This window comes from Elgaria multicarinata, chromosome 16, assembly GCF_023053635.1.
Source record: "Elgaria multicarinata webbii isolate HBS135686 ecotype San Diego chromosome 16, rElgMul1.1.pri, whole genome shotgun sequence".
NCBI classification, from domain to species: Eukaryota; Metazoa; Chordata; class Lepidosauria; order Squamata; family Anguidae; genus Elgaria; species Elgaria multicarinata.
Genome location: NC_086186.1, coordinates 1,396,803 through 1,415,275, shown reverse-complemented (window position 1 = coordinate 1,415,275; position 18,473 = coordinate 1,396,803). Strand labels below are relative to the sequence as shown.

Below are 18,473 nucleotides of genomic sequence, written 5' to 3'. Positions count from 1 at the left end.
TAATTTTTTCCATTATGCAGAAAAAATATGCAAATAATTCCATAAGAAAGTTCACAATAATTTGCATCATCTGTGTCGGTACGTAACATTTAGCATATGGTCCCCAATTCCTTTCAACTTTTCCACACATATACTTTCCAGCACGGCATATGTCTCAGCAGAAACTGGTGAGCTTGACTTTTGGTGATTTGCACATCCTTAATTTTAGTGCTAATTTACCTAATTTTGGCCTTCTGAAGCACTATGTGAACCGAAACTCAGTTACCCTTCAAAATTTGCAGTTCTCTGAAATTTGCAATGGAATTCTCCAAACAAAATGAACGTATTAAGGAAAAGAGCATTTTAAAATGTATTACATCAGGAATAGAGCTTGCAGAGCTGTGCATATTAGGCAACACTGCAGACTAAAATGCAAGTATTAGAAGAAATGTGCGCAAACTTGCCTATGAATTTTCATACGAACTCCAAAACATCCCAGAGCCCAGGGGTGAAACCAAGTTTGAGACGAACTGAACTTAAGACTGGAAAGGAGAGATATGCTCATGCCTACTTGGAGGGGTCTTGGAGGCCATCCAGACCAGCCCTCTACTTGATGTAGGGAATCTGGAGCTAGGGCATTCCTGACTGATAGCTGTCCAGCTTCTGCTTAAAGACATCCCAAATGCACACATCCGTTGTGTACATCTTTGTACATTTTCTTCTCCCGTTGATTAAAGTATGTTGCTGCTGCTGTCGAGTGTGTTCCTTTTCATCCATGAATAACGTTGCAAACTGAAAGATATACAAACTTTGGTTGCAGATTGTGTCCAAGTCTCTGTTCAGTCCAGAATATGCAAACTGGGTAGATCCTGTTCAAAACTGAACTGAAATGAACTTCTCCTACATCTTTAATGGAACAACACAAGAAAAACCTGGAGTCTTTCCAATTATAAATCTGTTTGTTACCCATTTTTGTGGCGGTTTTCTAGCACATATAAATTAGCACCAGTGGGAAGAAGAGAAACCAGCCCATGTCCGCATATCAGGGTTTTTATAGCCAAAGAATGAGAGATTTCTCCAGGGCAGGATGAATCCACCCAGCAGGGTGTTAGGAAAGTCTACAAGATGGGTCACTGTGAGGGTTCTGCAGGCCAGGGCTGTAGTTCAACGATTGACAGGTCTTTTCTCTCCGCACGCATAAAGCTCGCCCTGCATGCAACCTGCCCAGAGCTGTGAGATGTTTGTTTGTTTGCATAATGGAAGTCTTTGTAACAAACTGAAATGTGGGAGTGTGTGTGTGTCTGTGTGTGTTAAGAGCTATAGGAATATGTGAACACCTGACGTATGTTTTTCTACAAAAATATAGTGTTTGTAAATGTTTGTAAAGCATTTACAAATAGACAATGAGCCAAGCTGTGCCACAGAACCCCCCCCCAACACACACGCAAAGAACAAATCAAAGCCAGAGTAAGACAACAAAAGAAGGAAGAACAAAAGAACCGCCCCCTTTGAGTAGGAACCAAAGAATAAACAATGGTTAGCAAATTAAGCATTAATTAAACAGGCAGTAAAAGCCAACTTTTCAAATTCATTTAGTTCAGGGGTGAGGAACTGGTGGCCCTCCAGATATAGTTGGAACTCAATTCCTATCAGCCCCAGCAAGTACCATCAAGGGTCAGGGTGATGGGAGTTGTAGTTGCATCAACATATTTTCCCCATTCCAATTTGGGTCAGCCTTTGCATTGTCTGACGTTCAAAATGCACAGTGTATTTTGTTCTGAGGGTTTGGGGTTTTTTAGCCAAAGACACTGTTGCAACATTTAGAATAGTGCAGGATCTGGTGGGTAAACCTGCACACCAATCTTCACATTAGTCTAGCGGGTGGATCAGAGCCTTTCCTCTTGGAATTCACGAAGATACATTTCCTGAAGCATTTCTCTAAATACGCTCCCACATGTTAGTCTGTCCCAGGTTGTTTTTTGTTTTAGAAATAGCAGCTGTGTTTAACCCAGACTGGGACTGTGGCACATGGGGAGGTGGGCTTTAACCTGCCCCACCCACATGTCCTGTGCTGGAGGAGAAGCCCACCGGGCCTGTGGAGGGATGCAGAAAGGCCTCAGCACCTTGGACAGCTCTGAAGCGCACAAACTCGCTCTGACGAAGCTGGAGGGTGGCTGAGAACCCCCTGCCTCCACATTGCCCCCCCCTGGGCTGCTCCACACCCCCTCCTGCCACCTGAGAGCCTCTCCAGAAGTGGATTTCAGTGGACAGGGGCTCGGCCACCCAGCCTCCGGTCCATCAGGCTCGGGTGTCCATGTCCCTCGCTCAAGAAGGCCTGGAGCTCCAATAGGTGCTGCTGCTTCAGCAGGGGTTCAGCTCAGGTGGAGAGCAGAGAGAGCGAGAGAGCACTCCCTCCACTCCTGCTTTCGTAAACGACATGCACGTGGCCCATTCAGTGGGCTGTTTTGATCCCGCTGCTTCTCTTTCACACAGCAGGAGATCATGGCATCTTCCGTTTTTAAAAATATATCAGACTTTCTGGGTGTGCGTTTTTTTGTGGTTTGAGGAAGGCCAGAAGGGGTGGGAGGCACCTGGAGGCAGATGACATTGTGAGAGGGACCTGCGAAAATCCACGAGTGCCCAGGAAGCGTGCCATAAAACGCTCGCCTGATGGAGCTCAGAGGAGCTGGAGGTTGTGCTCCTTCCTGGCCCTCAACCAAGGGCTCTCCTGGGCTTCTTGGAGCAGACTGGCCTGTGGCCAGCAAGGCCCTTTGCCAGTGGCCCTGAGACTCCTGCCTGCCACAGAGTTTCTCTTTTTTCTGCATTCTCCTTGAGATTGAGGAGGAGGTTGAGCTTGAGTGCTGGCCAGAGACCCAGGCAGCTGCTGCGTTGACCTCTGATCTTGTGGCTCTCATGCAGTTGGGCAGTGGTAAATTGTGAAGTGAAGGCACTCATCGTGACCGTCCTGGTAGCCATGCCCCCGAGGAGAGTCCAAGAGTGCAGGCCGCTGTGTTGATCTGTAGTGATAAACCAGTCCTGGCGCTTTTCATTTCCATGGGCAACAGGTCTTTTGTAAGGCGAATGAGTCTTTATCAGTGAAGCCTTGGGGGGATGGAGGGACCATGGGCAAGAGACCCTCCATGGCCCCCTTCACCCTCAGTGGGTCTCCCTTCTCAGCTCCAGGGTCCCCAGCTGCTCCTCCTCCTGCTCTTCCCACTGCTTGCTTGCTTGCCTGAGAGGTAAAGGCCATTGAGCAGGGAGGCCACGGCGTCTCCTGCTCCTCCTCACTACTGCTGTTGTCTTGGCTGGAGTCAGAGGCGGATGGATGAACAAGCAGGCGAAGAGGAGGAGCAAGGCCAGAGAGCTGCTTGTCCATGGGCCCCTGCTGAGCTGTGGGCCCCTTGGCCGATGCCTGGCCATACTGACCCTTGACATCCACCCTGGCTACCGTGTACCTTAACCTGGGGGGGGCACCATTTGCAGCTCTGGCCAGGGGAGCCAAATGTCTTGAGTTGACCCAAGGCTGGTACAGCGGGTCGCTGGGGTCTGTTGCCTTCATGTCCCACTTGGGGGCTTCCTGGAGCGATTGGGCTGACCAGGGTGGGAGGCTGGACGCTTGACTAGATGGAGCATCAGTCAGATCTGCATGGTGCGGCGAGGACTCAGAACTTGGGGCTGTGACCGGATTCTGCCACAAGTCCTTGTTCAAAGCAGTGCCGGAGGGCGGCTGGCCGGCTGGCCGTGGAGGGCCTTCTTTTTCCTGCCAGGATTTCCCCACTTGCAGGCTCCCTTTGTTCTCCGCCTTTCGTCTCCAGAAGCGCCCTTTGAACTGTAATCGAAGCCAAATGCCGTTGTTTTTTCTCCTGGAGATGCTCTGGTCACGTTCTTACTTGAAGGGCAGCGTTGGACTCCCCCTTTGTTGTGCTGTCCCCCTGTTGCAGCCTGTGGTGCTCCAGAGGTGCTGGACTCCCAACGCTGTTTTGCCCAGCACCGTCCCCCAGCCCTCTGTGGGGGCCCTTGTGAGCCCAATGCCCGTGTTCAGCGCCCGCTTTCCTGGCCAGGGTCTGTTTGTGGGGGGTCTGCCAGCTCCTTTGGATTCCAGGCAGTTGTATTTGCATTGCTGTTTTTGTTTAGCTGCACAGATTCCGTGGCCTTTGGATGCAGAGGGGAGAGAGGTGCAGGGGCCCAGGGTGCATGTGGGTGACTTCAGGGGGGGGGGACCGCCTCCGCACCCATCCTTCTTGTGGTGATGAAGATGGCGTGTCTGTCTGAAGCCTTGCTGAATAAACACTTGAATCACAGGAAATGCCTGAGTAGGGAGGCGGAGAGTTTCCAAACCCCGGACTCGCCCGGAGGCAGAACTGACATTCAAAGCGGCGAGAGAGACGTTGCTCCAGCGCTCAGGGCCTCCCACCTGGGCCCCGCTCCAAACATGAAAAGCGCCCCCAGCAGCAGGGAGAGGAAACGATTCCCCGTGTTCTGCTGGCCGCACTAAGGCCCCAGATGGAAGTCGGACGAAAGGGGCTACGATCCATTGTGTTGTCTGCCGTGGGCTTAGAAGGCGCTCAGAACTGTTGGCCCAGAATGCACCAGAAGCGGGTCAAGAAGTGGTGATCCAGAAGTGGCGCACGTGGAGTGGATTTGGGGGGAGGGGAGCTGCAGGAGAGGGGGAGGAGCAGACGAGGAGTCCCGTTTCGCAAACGGTGTTCTTGCACTGGCGGCAGAGTGATGGTTCTGGATCCAACCCTCTTTGTCTTCCTGTGACATTAAGAGGATATCCAGTGACTTTTGAATGTCAAGGATTTGGGGGTGGGGGGGGCAAGATCTTGCTTTTTAAAGACAAGGTGGACGAAGGTTTTTTTTTTAACCATTAAAACAAAAAAAGCAGCACACTTGTTGTCCTTGGGAGCCTGAATTAGTGGCAAACCTTTTTGGGGGTTGGGGAGGGTTAAAAAAAGAAATGAAAGAAAAAATACCTCATCCATGTTGTCTAAAAAAAGTATGCTCCTCTGCCGCCCCCCCGCCCCGACTCCAATTCTTAAAATTCTGCAGAAAGGTTTTCACCCTGCTGAAACATGCATAATTTGGCCGGGCCAAATGCTCCAGCACAACACTTGCTGCTGGGGTGGTGGTGGTGGTGGTGGTGGTGGTGGTGTGGTGGTGGTGGCAGCGGCAGCAGCAGCGTGAACAAGCCCCACTTCTGCCCCCATCTGTAGGAACATGGGGAACAGCCCTATGCTGAGCAACACGCCCATCTCTTGGAAAAACACTCTCCGGTCCCTACACAGCTGGGGGCCACAGAAGACCGCCTCCTCTCCTACACACCTGTTCAAGGGTTTAGATGTTCCAGGGAGGCCCTTCTCTAAGTCCCACTCCCTCAGAGGAATGTTTGGAGGAGACACGAGAGAGGGCCTTCTCAGTGGCTGCTCCCAGACTCTGGAACTCCCTGCCGGGGGAGGCCAGGCCGGCTCCGCTCTGTTGTCCTTCTGCCAGCAGGCAAAGACGTGTCTGCTCAGGCCGGCCTTTGGTTTCTACGTCGGTCTGTGGCTAAAGGGGTTTTTCATTGGATGGTGCTTATTTATTTATTGTATTGTGTTCTTAATTTATTTGCTTTCATGTTCTATTTTAATTAATTTTGTGGTTTTACTCTGGATTTTATTGTGAGCCACTTCCTGGAATGCTATTTTTTTGTGGAATGGTGGGATATCATTAAAAAAAAACACCTCAAGATGCGAACCCTGCAAAATTCCACGGTCTCCCTTTGGATTTGGCCCGTGTTGGAGCAGCCGTGCGCGGAGGGTGAGTGGGTGGGCTGCTGCTGCTGCTGCTGCTGCTGCTGCTGTTTCCCCCGGTCGTTGCCTATGCTGGGTCAGCTGTGTTTCTGGAGCCCATTTCCATAAAGCAATTATGCCCAAAGAACCCTGGGAGACTGAAACATCAATAGCCTAAATGGTGACACGCAGGCTGTGTGCGAATGTTGCAGGCCTCTCTCTCTCTCTCTCTCTCTCTCTCTCTCTCTCTCTCTCTCTCTCTCTCTCTCTCTCTCTCTGCCTTTTGACAGGGGTCCATCACTCCATCACCATGGCAACATAGAGTGGGGGGGGGGAGGTAAGAAAGGGTCAGGAGCCGCTCGGGTGGATGTTTGTATGGGGGTTGTGAATCCGGCGTGTGGCGGCGAGGGCTTCATTTTATTTTTAGTAACCCTGGTGAGGAAAGCGAGGTGGAAGGAAATTGGTTCTTGTTTGCAAGAGTGCTGGGCGTGTTCTTGGAGCACGTGAAATGTGGCATGAGAGGGGGGCGCGTGTGATGGAGGAGCGGGGCCGGCAGGCTGCGAGGGCCTTGGGGGGGCGGCCGGATCTGCTGCTGCTGCTGGGCGGGGCCTTCCCTAACGAGGCCGCCATTGAAGCGGCATTCTTTAGGCAGCGTGAATTAGCCAGATGCAAATGAGGAGCAGGAGGGGGTGATGGGGTGTCGCTCCCAAGCGAATCTCCATGAACTTGGGCCCAAAAAGGCACCCACCCACCCACCCACCCCTCTCTCCCTCTCTCTCTCTCTTTGCAATCTTTCATATCAGCGGGGCCCTTTTCCCCACAGGTCTCTGTAACGATGTCCTCATGGCGGATCACAGCAACAAGACTTTATCTGTTTACTTGGCAAGCCAACCCTGCTTCGCCCTTTGCCACCTGCTTGCCCACCTGCTGCTTCTCGCTCTGGCCCCTGTGCAGGAGGAGCAGCAGCGGATGCCACGTGCCCCCCTCCCCGGCCCCCTGGCTCTCTGCCTGGCAAGGGGGAGCAAAGAGGAGGAAGGGAATGAGGAGCAGGAGCTGTTGGGGATGCAGGGGTGTGTGTGAGGAAGGAGGTGGGGGCTCCCTGGGGAAGCTGCCTCTTCCCGGCGCCTGGCCCGCCAAAGTCTGGAGCACCCCCCCGCCCTCGATTGCTGGGCTCCCGGGCCCAGCCCTCCACCTCATCCCTGCTGCCAAAGCTGCAGGCACAGAACCCAAACTCACGGAGGAGTCCCAAACCAGGGGACATGCGTGCGTGCGGGGGGGGGCATCCTTTTGGGAGCACTTTCTCCCCCCCCCCTTGCCACTCTGGTGACTTTGGACAAGGGCTCAATTCGTTAGAGCTGACTTGTCCATTATAGACATCAAACCAGCCGTCCTTTTAAAGATTTCAGAGGAGGTGCCCAGCAGAGGTCAGGACTGGCTCCACCATCTCCACCATCCCTGGTCATGACTCAAGAAGTCATGACCAGGGATCCCAATCGATTCCTCCCTGCCACCACCTGCCGGAGCTTCTGTTTTTCAATTCCATGATGCCCCCTTTGAATCCTGTTCCTCTTCACTTCTGTCCCTGAACGACCCTGACGGTCTCCGCAGCAGTTGGCAGGAAGTAAAAGTTGCCTCTCTGCACCTGCTCGTGCTGGCCGAGGGGGAGGGAGGGGGGTGGCGGCGTGGGTCCGTCCTTGTGTCCGGGGTGCAGGAGCGCTTGAGAACAACCTGCGCCGGGGACCTTCTGCCAAAACAGTTGTGGAAAGGAGGCTAGTGGGAGAGTGGCCGTGAGAGGTGTGCGAAGTGGGGGCTCCTGCGAAGGTGTGGGGGGAGGGGGTGCCCCCCACCATCAGCAGCCCAGCAGTGCTGAGAGTCAGCTTTAGGACACAAAGGCCGGATCTTATGGCAAACAATGCATCAACCCGGTGCTCTCCAGAGGTTTCAGACTTGCAAGCATCAGGCTGGCGAACGTTGGTTTAGCTCATCCACTTCAGTAGAGACAAGAGAAACTCAAGGTCTCCGGAGTGGTTCTTTTGCTTTCTGCCCCAGGATTGCCGGGAAAGCTCCCATTGTCCCAGCGCTCCGTGGGGCCTCTGAAAGGGGTCAGCGGGGTCAGTGAGGAATCGCGCGCGAGGGGGGCGTGTGAGGCTCATGCAGCCGTGAGCTCTTGAGGCAACAGGAGGCTGAGCTGCAGAATGATGGAGGCCTGGATGAGTCCGTAGCCCCTGGGCGGCCTCTCGGCACACGGGGCCCTCAGGAGGCCTCCATTCCAGGCGTGGTCTCAGCCTCGTGCCTCTGGCCTTGGCCTCAGCCTGCTTTAGGGTGCCGTCGGTAAGAACTCCTCCCGTCAGGCTCAGAATTAGCCCCAGACAACTGAAGCACATCCCTCCCCCCCTCAGCACCCCCAAGCTCAGAAAACAGCTTCTGTTTCGAAGCCCCTTTCTGAGCTACTTCGGACTCCAATCTGCCACTGGATTGGGAGCGCCGGAACAGGGACCAGTTCTTCCCCAGAGCCCCAGACTGGGCCACGGAGGCTGGTGGCTCTGATGTCAGTGGGGCAGTGAATCTGCCGGAACAACCAGCACTTGGCGGGAGCCTCTCTGAGGCGCTTTGATGGTTCGCTGCTCCACTGACCTCGGAGCCCCCAGCCTCCACCGGCGACTGGGCTTGATTTGAACCAGAGCTTCGTACCTGAGGTGAGCATCGCTACGAGCCCCCGAGACTTGTATTTCTGTGCGAGGAGATCTGGCACTGCTTGTAACGGCCCCTCATGACCCCGGGCCCCCTGGACACCACCCAGGATTGAACAGCCATGACGGGATGGGAGCTGAACCAACGTTCTGCGTAGCTTCGTGACTTTGAAATTGGACTCCTTTGCAGCCGGAGAGTTCTTAAAAAGCCGACGCTCCAGGCTCAGCCAACCTGGCTGGAGTCGGCCCCCTTGACCCAGAGTTCCTGGGGAGCCTTCATGCCTCTGTCCCTCGGCCGCTCTGCCCTTTCCCTCAGAGCTCGCTCTCCGCTTATGTCCTTTCTTCCTCAGGCAAAGGCCTCCTTGGTGCCCTTTCTCCAGCCTTCTGGATTTTGACCTCTCCCTGTGCTTTAGCTTGCCTACATCCCAGCATTTCCCCAGGCCTCACGGCCTGCCCTGCTGTGAGGTTTCAACGCCAGCCAAACTGTTTTTCCTTCCCTGATGGAGTCTGGACTGCAAATGGTTTAGTTCTCTGAAGAGCGGGGCCTTCTGTGCCGCCCACTGCTCACCCAGTCCGCAATCACAGCTTCCCTGCCACAAGGACAGCGCAATCTCGAAGTTTGTGTTGGTTGACGTCCAGTTAAGCAGGTCGTGGGGCCCTTCTAAGTCTGCCGTTGTAGTTTTCTGTTGCACTGAATGTTCCATGTTTAGGTCCTATCAGATTTTGCCGCGCCCTTGCGCCACAAGAAACCCACAAGGCATGAGATGCAGGTGTGCTGGCTTCCTGCCAGGGAATGCGTTTTGCCGCCTGTGTTTCAGCACCGTGTCCAGCTCCGTTCCGAGAGGCTCGGCCTGCGTGCCTTTGTTAGGCCACCTGGGCTGTTATCTCATGCTGTCCCTGGCTTCAAGGCCACAGTAAAACATCCATTGAGTGGGAAGAATGGATTCAGCTGATGGTTGGTGAGAAGAACCTTCTGCTCATACACACACACACACACACACCCAAAAATAATCATCCCAGGCAGATTGTTTCCAGCTAGCGTATGATTGGCTGAAAGGGATCACCTCAGATTTGCTAGAGGCTTTTGGATATAAAACCGGGGAGGAGGGGAGATGCTATGCTTTCATTTTGCCCTGTCCAGTTTGCTTTGCACCAGTGCTAAATTCTGAGGGCTGGTTCTATTGAAGACCCACGGCGCTATACAGTGCCTATCGACAGATTTGTTGGTTTGCCCTGTAAGTGTTGTTCTCAAACCTTGCTCTGGTTCTTTTGCATGCTATTCCCTTTCTGTAAATAAGCTCACCACCGATCGTAACGGAATGTTTGCGCTTCATTCGAATTGGTCTTGGACTAAGTCCAGAGCTTTGGTCTTGGTCATTGCTACTGTTGACGGTTTCAGCCAAGGGCTTTGAAGCAGAGTGGGGCGGCTTGGGCCCTTGCTTCATACCCCTTAGGGGTGTGCTATAAGGTCTGAGAGTGGCTTGGCTCAGGCTGAGGTGGATGTAGGGGGTGGTGGCAGCCTCTGTTCCTCGGTTGCTGTTCAATCCAAGCAACCCTTTGTTCCTGCCAACCACCTGCCTTCCTCCTTTCACACTTCCTCTCTCCGAGCTCTTTCCTGTTTCCCTCTGGAGTGCAGTGTGATTCCAAGCAAATGCTACTTCTGTGCAGTCATGCAGGCGCAGCTGATGGTGAAATGCGCCGTTCGACTGTTCAACCCCGAAGAGGCCCGCAAAAAGTAGGTCGCTGTGGCAGGAGAACTAGAGAGGTCTGGGCTTGCTGTATCTGCTGCAGGAAAGATCTTGCCCAGCTCAATGCTCTTCAGGTCATTTGCTGCTGCAAACGTCTGAGACCCCTTCAGATCGAACGGAGGTTATGGCCCAGGCTGCTTGCCGGCTTTTGAGAAGCCATTGAGAAGCCAGTGCAAGTGACGTCAAGCAATGGGATTGATGATGGCTGAGCGTTGCCACACCCACCCAGCTTGATGTGGCATCAGACTGGGGAGCTGCTTCCCACCAACACATTCCCCAATCCCAATGGCATAGCTGGGAGCCAAGTAGGGTTCAAATGCCTCCCCCATCCTGCTCGTGAGTTCCAGCCCTCAGGAGCAAGGAGCCTTGGGAAATGTAGTTTCCAGGTCACCTGACATCCACAATACGGATCCAGGAGCCCTGGGAAAAGTACATTTCCCAGGATCTTTCTTACCTGGGGTGCTACCATTGCAGTGTGCAAGGGAGGGGGCACAGAACATCCACCTCAGTTTGGGTCCAAACTGGAGAATAATGTGAGAGACAGCAGGTGGGGGGGGAGGCCACTTTTGGACAGCGTGCTGCAAGAAATGGAGAAAAATTAAACTGAATGAGGCCCATTTGGTTTAATTTCCATTCATTCCAAAACGAACACCCAGAGCTTTAATGGTTGCTCCTGATGGCTGCCATTCCTCCCCCCCCCCAGAATGCCCCTGGACTTTGCACAGTGCTAGGGTCTTCTGGGGAGGCGGTGGTGGCAGCCGCCAGTGAGGGCTGCCCTCCCCTTGGGGTGGCTGCCATTTCCCACCACCACACCCAGGAATGATGCAACAGCCAGAGCATTGTGAGAAAATATGGTGGGTTTTTTTTAAAGTATTCTTGGCCCTCCTGCTGCTGCACGTGTAGACATGGCCATGGCTGTCTCCATCCCCCCTGACCCATTTTACCCTAGGTTGGGTTAATGAAGGGTGTGTCAAGAGCCTCCTGCTCTGCCTCTCCCCTCCACACAGGGGTGTGTGTGCGCGCATCCCCCCACCCCATGCCTTCATTGGGACTGAGCACGCTTAGCCCCGGAACAATCCCCCACGGAGCTCATTATCACAGGGGGGATTTTCTCCCTCCAGCCCTGGTGGAGCTCTGGGCTTGCCCCCCACCCCCTGCTGCTCCCTCTGGCTGCCTGGCTTCTTCCCGGGCTGGGCTGGCTCTCCCTCTCTCTCCGCCTTGGCTGGGGCCCCTGCTTGGTTTCTGCTTCCCTTGGCAGGCCCAGGGCGAGGCGGTGGGGCCTTCAGGCAGCAGCAGGGGGAGGCAAAGGCGTCTGGAGAAAGCAGCCTTAGCCTTCAGGCAGGACGGAAGCAGGAGCAGGATGGGCCTGGGCAGGTGGGCCAAGAGCAGCCCAGGGGGAGTCATCGGGCCGTGGAGCTCCCTCCTAGTTCCTCAGTGTTGTGAACGTCAGACCCGCCCTTCCTGAACTTTGGGGATTTTCTCAGGTGTCAGTTTGGTCTGTCCTGAACCTTGTGATCCAGCCCCCCACCCCACCCCCAAGGCTGTGCACATTTCTAAATGTACACATGTCTTTATGCACATTTCCCAAGTGCCCCTGTTTTTTGAGCACCTTTTTGGTTGCTCAAATTGCCTTGCACACTCGGGAATGTACATTCTCTGGGCTGCAGGGCTGCGTTCCGGTCCTGGAGATGTGACCTGGTTAAGGAATGGCCTGGTGTGGATGGTGCTGCCCCATCCTCTGCCTCATGTTCTCCCCTGCACACTGTCCTTCGCCATGAGCCGATGGGTCAGGCAGGCGCAGCGAGGGAGATTGCCGGGGGGGTGGGAGAGTAGCAGCCCCATCTGAGCCTGCTTGTTGCTCCTCCGAGCAGCGGACTCCAAGCAAGGCAACACATTGCGAGGCCGGGGATCAGGCCGGCCCAGCCTGCGCGTTCGGGGCCCTCGGCTCCTCCTCCTGTGCGTTTGCATTGATGCTGCTCCTTTGATTTGGGGAGAAATAGCATTTCTGAAGAGGCCTATTATTGATCCTGGCCTGCAGCTCAGGCCAAGCCGGGTGGGTTTCTTGCAGTTCAGGCTGATTCTGCCTGTTGTCTTGGTCCTCCTCCTGATGCCGCAAGGGCCCTGGCCGTACGTCGGCAGAGCTCCCGATAGCTGCCCTCCCCGGCAGGGTGGAAAGGAGAGGGGAAGGCATCCTTTCATCCATTATTGATGCCCTGGTGGTCCAGCGAGCTCTTTGGGGATGCAGAGCGGGGGGGGGGGGAGAGATGAAAGCAGGGGGGGGGGGTCATGTGATCAGGTGGCAGGCCTTTTCCTGGAGGGTGGAAATGCTGCCTGAGCGAACAGAGGGCCAATTACTAGATGAAATGCCAGCAGCTATACTTAAGAGGAAAGAAGAAGAAGAACAGAAATAACGATAAAAACTTAAAGGAGCGGAGGTGGAGGAGTTGCACGGGAGCAATGTCCCGTCCCCCCCCCTGGCTTCTGAAGCAAGCATCCCATTAACACGCGGCAGGAGGGAGGGTGCACTGTTAAATCCGCCTTCCCGGCAATGGGTGGTGGTGGTGGTGGTGGTGGTGGATGGGCCCGAGCAAATGGCTCGTAAGAAACAGCCATTAAATTTTCATTGGCTGATGGCTGGGAGAGGAGGGGGCGGGGGGGCGAGGGAGCGGGAGAGGGCTGGGGAGGCAGAGCAGCAGCTGGGGAGGTCCGCAAGGAAGTCTCAAGGACAGGCCTCGCGCCCGTCCCCAGGAGCCCAACCTCTCGGCCATCTGGCGCCGCCGTCTCCAGCAAGGAAGGTGGCACGTCACGCCTCCCCCCCCCCCAGCTGCCAGCTGAGCCCCGTCATCCTCAGTGGACTCCTGCAGACTTTTTAACTGAGGAGGAACCACTCCAAGAGGGTGGTTTCTGCCCCCTCCCCACTGGGTTGGAAATAGGTCCAAATGGGGAATACCAGAACTGCGACACTGAGTTGATGAGTCAGTAAGATTAGACAATTAAATCAGCAGATTTTTTAAAAATTAATGTGTTAATCTTTTTAAGAATACAGATGTGTATTGAAACTTTGGATGGCAAATGGCCCACCTTAGCAGAAGCTTTCCCACTTGTGTGTGTGAGAAAGGTGGTTGTTGTTGTAAGAAGGCTTTTCCAGATGGCCCCTGGCGCGTCCGGCGCGCGTCACCTCGAACCAACAGAAGTACGCATACTTTTCGTGAGGATGCTTGTTTGTTCCTTGTACGTACATTTCTGCAGATTTAATCAGTTTACTCAACCCAGGGTGCATCCTATGCCAGTTAGGCAGAAACAAGTCCTAGAACTCCCAGCATGTTCCAGCCAGACTGGCTGGCTGGGGGACGGCTCCTGAGAGTTGTAGGACCTACAACCCTACATTGAACCCTAAAAGACATATGATGAACTGATGAGTGTTGCTTTTCATGGGTGACAGCCGTTGGCCTTGCTGGCTTGGAACAAGCAGAGTTGCAGACCAGCACATCTGGAAAGCAGGTTGGGGAAGGTCCGGGTCTTTTGTAGGTCCTGCAGGTTCTCTGGCAGAAATGCACACAAGGAGAGCAGGGGTCCTTTCGTTGGATGTTTCATCGAGGGGTGGATGAGAGCTTTCTTTTTGCTCACCGTGTGCGGGAGCCTGCCCCGCTCAAAACTCCAGATGAGAGCCCCAGCATGTGGGCACCAAAAACATGTGTCAGTTGTGGAAGACGTGGTTGCGTTTGTCTCACTCCCAATTCAATTTGTGCAGGGAGCAATGCCTCTAGGCACACCCTGGCACCTGTGGGCATCACGCTGGAGGGGAGCCCTGGAGTAGAACGTGGTGGGTGTTCATGAACAAGCGGTCTGACATGGTAGAAATGCGTCGAAATGGGCAGAAAAATGCTTAAGAGTTTTATGGAAACTTTAAAAAGAAATATTCTCAAAGTTCAGGACAAAGCAGACTGAATCCTTGGTACAGGGTGAGCCTTATGCTTTCTGCTGCTCCCAGCACACCACTCCAACGAAAGAGAGAATTTCTGATCTACTCTGGTGCTAATTGCCACAATTGTAGAAATCGCCACAGACTCTGCAAAATTAAAATAAACAACATAAATGGATAATTATGGAAAAGATGTATTTCGTAAATGCCAGCCGGGTGGCAATTAACACTTGGGCCACTGCTGGTGGTGCGATTTCTCAATGCTTCTTGATGAAGGTCCTTAACACTCCCCCCTCTGCTCCCCCCCTGCCTCTGCCTGGCCTCCTCTCTCTCCTGAGTACCTGCCTAGCCTCTTCATCACACCTTCAGGGAATTTGTATTGGGTACGGGGTGATAATAGGCATTCCGTGCATAATGACTACCGTCTCCAGGGGACTGAAAGGCTGAGAGTGAAGTGTAAATGATGGAATGGATTAGATCAATCAATATGAGCCCCAAACCAAAGAAGTGGCTATGGCAGTAGGTGGAAGCTAGATATTTCCCAGTAAGGATGGAGCATCCTCGCCCTGACCTGGTGTCCTCTGGATGGTTTGGACAACAACGCCCATCATCCCAAGCCATTGGCCTTGCTGGCTGGGGCTGATGGGGGTTGTTGTCTAAAACATATCAAGGGTACCAGGTTGGGGGAGGCTAGGACAGAGCTGTAGATTTTCCATCATCCACCAGTGGTCAGTTTTGAAGCGCAGCCATTCATCCCCACAGTCTCGTGGCCAAGCCCCCAAGAAGAGTCCCCAAATTCAGGCAGCTGTGTTGAATGTCGATCCATAGCAACAAACCAGCTCTAGCTGTTTACATGTCCGCCAAGATCAGTAAAACCAACAGGTCCTCATTGCCCACTGAAGACCGAGCGATGCCAAAGTGCCTTGCATTGCACCAAGGGACAATACTGTTGTTGGGAAAATTCATCCCCTTTCCCAGCTGCTGTGAGGATTGCAGCTAAGCTGGGAGGGAATGGGGAATTTTGAAGGGGGGGGGGAGATGACATCAGCGTCCCTGTTAATAAAAAGGTCTGGGTGCGCCCCCCCCCCCACGAGCCCTGCCCCCACAACACGCCAGTCATCCACACCAGCTGTAAGCAGCAGTGGACATTCAAGAGCGGGGGGGGGACCCCCCTCAGCTGCTACCCAGCCCCTGCCCCGTTCTGCTGGCTCATGGCTTTCTCCGAAATGGGAAACTGGGAACTGCCAGCTTGGCTGAGTCTTCCAAATCCCAGCCAGTGTTCCTGATCCCCCTGGAACAGGCATGTTGGAGGATTTTGCTCAGCCCACGTGTTGGTGTGAACATCCGGATCTGTACCTCCCAGACAAGCATGTGGGTCGGAAGTCATCTCATCACTGTTTGGGTTTTCAATTTCCCTGAATGCTGCAGAGTAGTTCTCGGCCCAAAGAAACATAGCAAATTGGGAATAAAAACTTCTTAATTTACAATAAAAATATATAAAATGCATTTTAAAGGATAAAATGCATTTAGAACTGTGTACCTAGAGTGAAAATACACGTAGAATGTGTATTTTGTGGAAAAACATTAAAATGCATATTTAGGTAGGATTTTTGTTTTTGAAAAGCTTATATTAATGCAGAAACAGGACAGAACGGAGACGTGCAAAACTGCTATGTACCCAAAATTGACTGATGGGTTCCAGCCCGACCTCCCGGCTGCCCTATTAAATGATTTCACTTAGGAGAAGGGTTGTCTCCACATTGAAGAAATCTAAGTAGCTGTGTATGTTTTAATCTATTCAATAATAGATTACATTTGCATAAGAAGGGAACCATTCCTCTGAAGCAGGATGCGGGGGCGGGGGGGGGGGGGAGGCGGACCTCGTGAACGCGCCCTTTCCACAGCCCCACGTGTTTGGTCCTCATTCAGTGTTTGGTGGGAGGCTCTGCCTGCCTTTTTAAAAACTTTTTAAAGGTTTCCTTTTGTATTTCTGCAATCCTTGGGGCAGATTCGTTTAAGCCAGCGGCCATTTGCCTCCTCCCAAGGAGAAGAAAGGAAAGGAAAAGAGACGAGTCTAGTTGCATTTCCTGGTCTCTCTCCGACGTTGTGGGCAAAAGGCATCCCAACATTCTCCACCTGATTTGTGGGCAGAGATACTGCGGGGACGTTTCTCCACACGTCTCTTTCGCCGTTGGAATACATTCTCCAAAACTTCCTCAGGATGAGGCTCACACTTAGCAGTGGCCGCAGCACAGCTACTCTCTCGTTTCCTAGGGGTTTTTTTGGGGGTGGGGTGGGGGTGGGGGTGGCTGTGAGCAGCCACGGTGTGGGTGTCCCGGTGTCCCCTGCGCACCCTCCCCAGGGCCCCCTGGACCTCGCATCCTTCTGGGTCACGGGGGAGTTGGGAGCTGCCACAAAAAGAATATCTAAAGAAAATTCTGCAAAGTTGCCTGCTTTTACTAGGGCTTTTTTTTTTTTTTTAGAAAAAGACAAATCCCAGAACTCCCCCCTGAAAGACCTCTTCTGAGAAGTCTGGGCTCAGTCCCCCTCCCTCCCTCCCTCCCTCCCCCCAGTTCTCCCCCACAGCAGCTTCTGAGCACCAGGCCAAGACCTTCTCAGACGCCTGGCTGCTCTCCAGCCTCGACTGCATTTCCTTGGCAACTCTGGAGCCACTTGGCACTTTGCTCTTCATGGGAAGCATCCGTGGCAAGCTGGAAGCAGTGGAGGCTGGTGGCTCCAATGCCTGTGGGGCAGTAAATCCGCTCCGGGTTTCCATCAGAATCAGCCAGAACTTGAAAGCAGCTACCCGAGATGTGAAGCAAAGCGTCTTGGAGAGCTCCTTGGAGAGTGCTGACTGAAACCCGGAGTGGATTCACCGCCCCGCTGGCCTTGCTAGTTCCCAGGCCAGCTTTGGGAATGGGTTTGAAGGCCCGGGGCTCACCCTGGAATGGGCTGGAGGACAGGAGGGGGAGAAGGAGAGAAGGCCGACGTCCAGCTGCCCTTGCCTCTCTGGCTTCCTTAAGAGGGCCCGTGGTGCTCAGGGCAGGAGAGGGCCCCCGTTTGCCATGGCAAGGGGGACTCGTGTTTGGGATTTAGTGGGATTCTGTTGTTCCTTCACGGCGGATTGTGGGAGGTCCAGGTAGCCCAGCAGGGCTCTCTTGACTGGAGTTGCGGCTACTGGGAGATGTTTGGAAGTGATCTCTTCTGGGCATTTATGTGCTGAGATCCCCAAGCTGGCCTCACATGTCAGGGGAGGCACTGGGCATGCAAAGGCCTGGGGGGAAAGTGAGAATTTGCAGGAGGGTGGAGAAAGGAAACACACACACACACACAGACACACACACACACACAGACGAAACAACCACCAGCACTTTTGCCCAGAGAAACATTTGTCTTGGTGTGTGTGTGTGTGTGTAAAAAAAACAAGGTTTTTTCTTTTTAATTTCCTATCCCCCGCAAGCCTTCACATTTCCAGGAGGGACCATCGCTCATACTTGTGATGCAGTTGCCTGGGTTCAGTTCCTGGCATCTCTGGTCTCAGAGTAGATCAGGGCTGGCCCAGAAGGTAGTTTGAGACGGACTGGCAGGTCCCTGAGTGAATTGCAGGAAATCAGCAGGCCTTTCAAGCTCCTGGCCATCTAACCATGGCAGCCACAGAGCGGCTCGCCCTGGTTTGCGATTCGAAGGGGCCTGGAGGCGACTGCTCCTGGTCCAACCTCCTCTCGCAGCTATCGTTTCACTGAGCGGGTGGCCTCTTCTGCAATGGGCCCACGCAGGGGAGCCCACCAGGCCCCACAGTGGCTCACCATGTTCTATGGCTGAGCACTGGAAATGACTCCTAGTGATCTGCCAAAGCGCCCCCCATTGGTTCTTGGCCTGGCTTGTGGGGCCACGGAGGAAGGCCCTCCTCCCACCCGCCCCCTCGGGGTATTTAGCAATACTGAGCTGCTTCCTTTCAAGAGAAGAGTAAAAGGGGACCCTGAGGATGATTCATCAGGCCACGTGGCCCTCTCCGGCCTGTTCCCTTTCAGCTTGGCTGAGCCCATGGAGCCCTTGCGCCGATGAGTGAGTCATGTTTTGGAGGTGGTTTCCAAAACTGGAAAAGAGTCAGAGATTTTGCATGCATTTTAGTGGTTTGAGCATGAGAGGAATTTTGTGTAATGTTACTGGAAGATGATTGAACACCTTACTGGAATACAGCTGTTGGTTTTAGTGATGCAAATGGCTCCAGTTACCCTGCAGAACAGAGATTTTGAAACATCTGGTCCTCTAGACCTGGCCAAATTGGGGGAAGGCCATAACTCCTAGGAGCGAGGGAGCTGCCTTCCTTCTACTGAGTCAGGCCCTGGCTCTGGCTAGCCCA

General features: G+C 53.7%; 1 protein-coding gene across 1 annotated transcript in view; it reads left to right on the top strand.

Moving 5' to 3' along the window:
* Nucleotides 1-18,473, top strand: part of CCDC33 (coiled-coil domain containing 33) — a 123,812-nt gene that overhangs the window by 35,183 nt on the left and 70,156 nt on the right. The gene's annotated exons all lie outside the window — the stretch shown is intronic.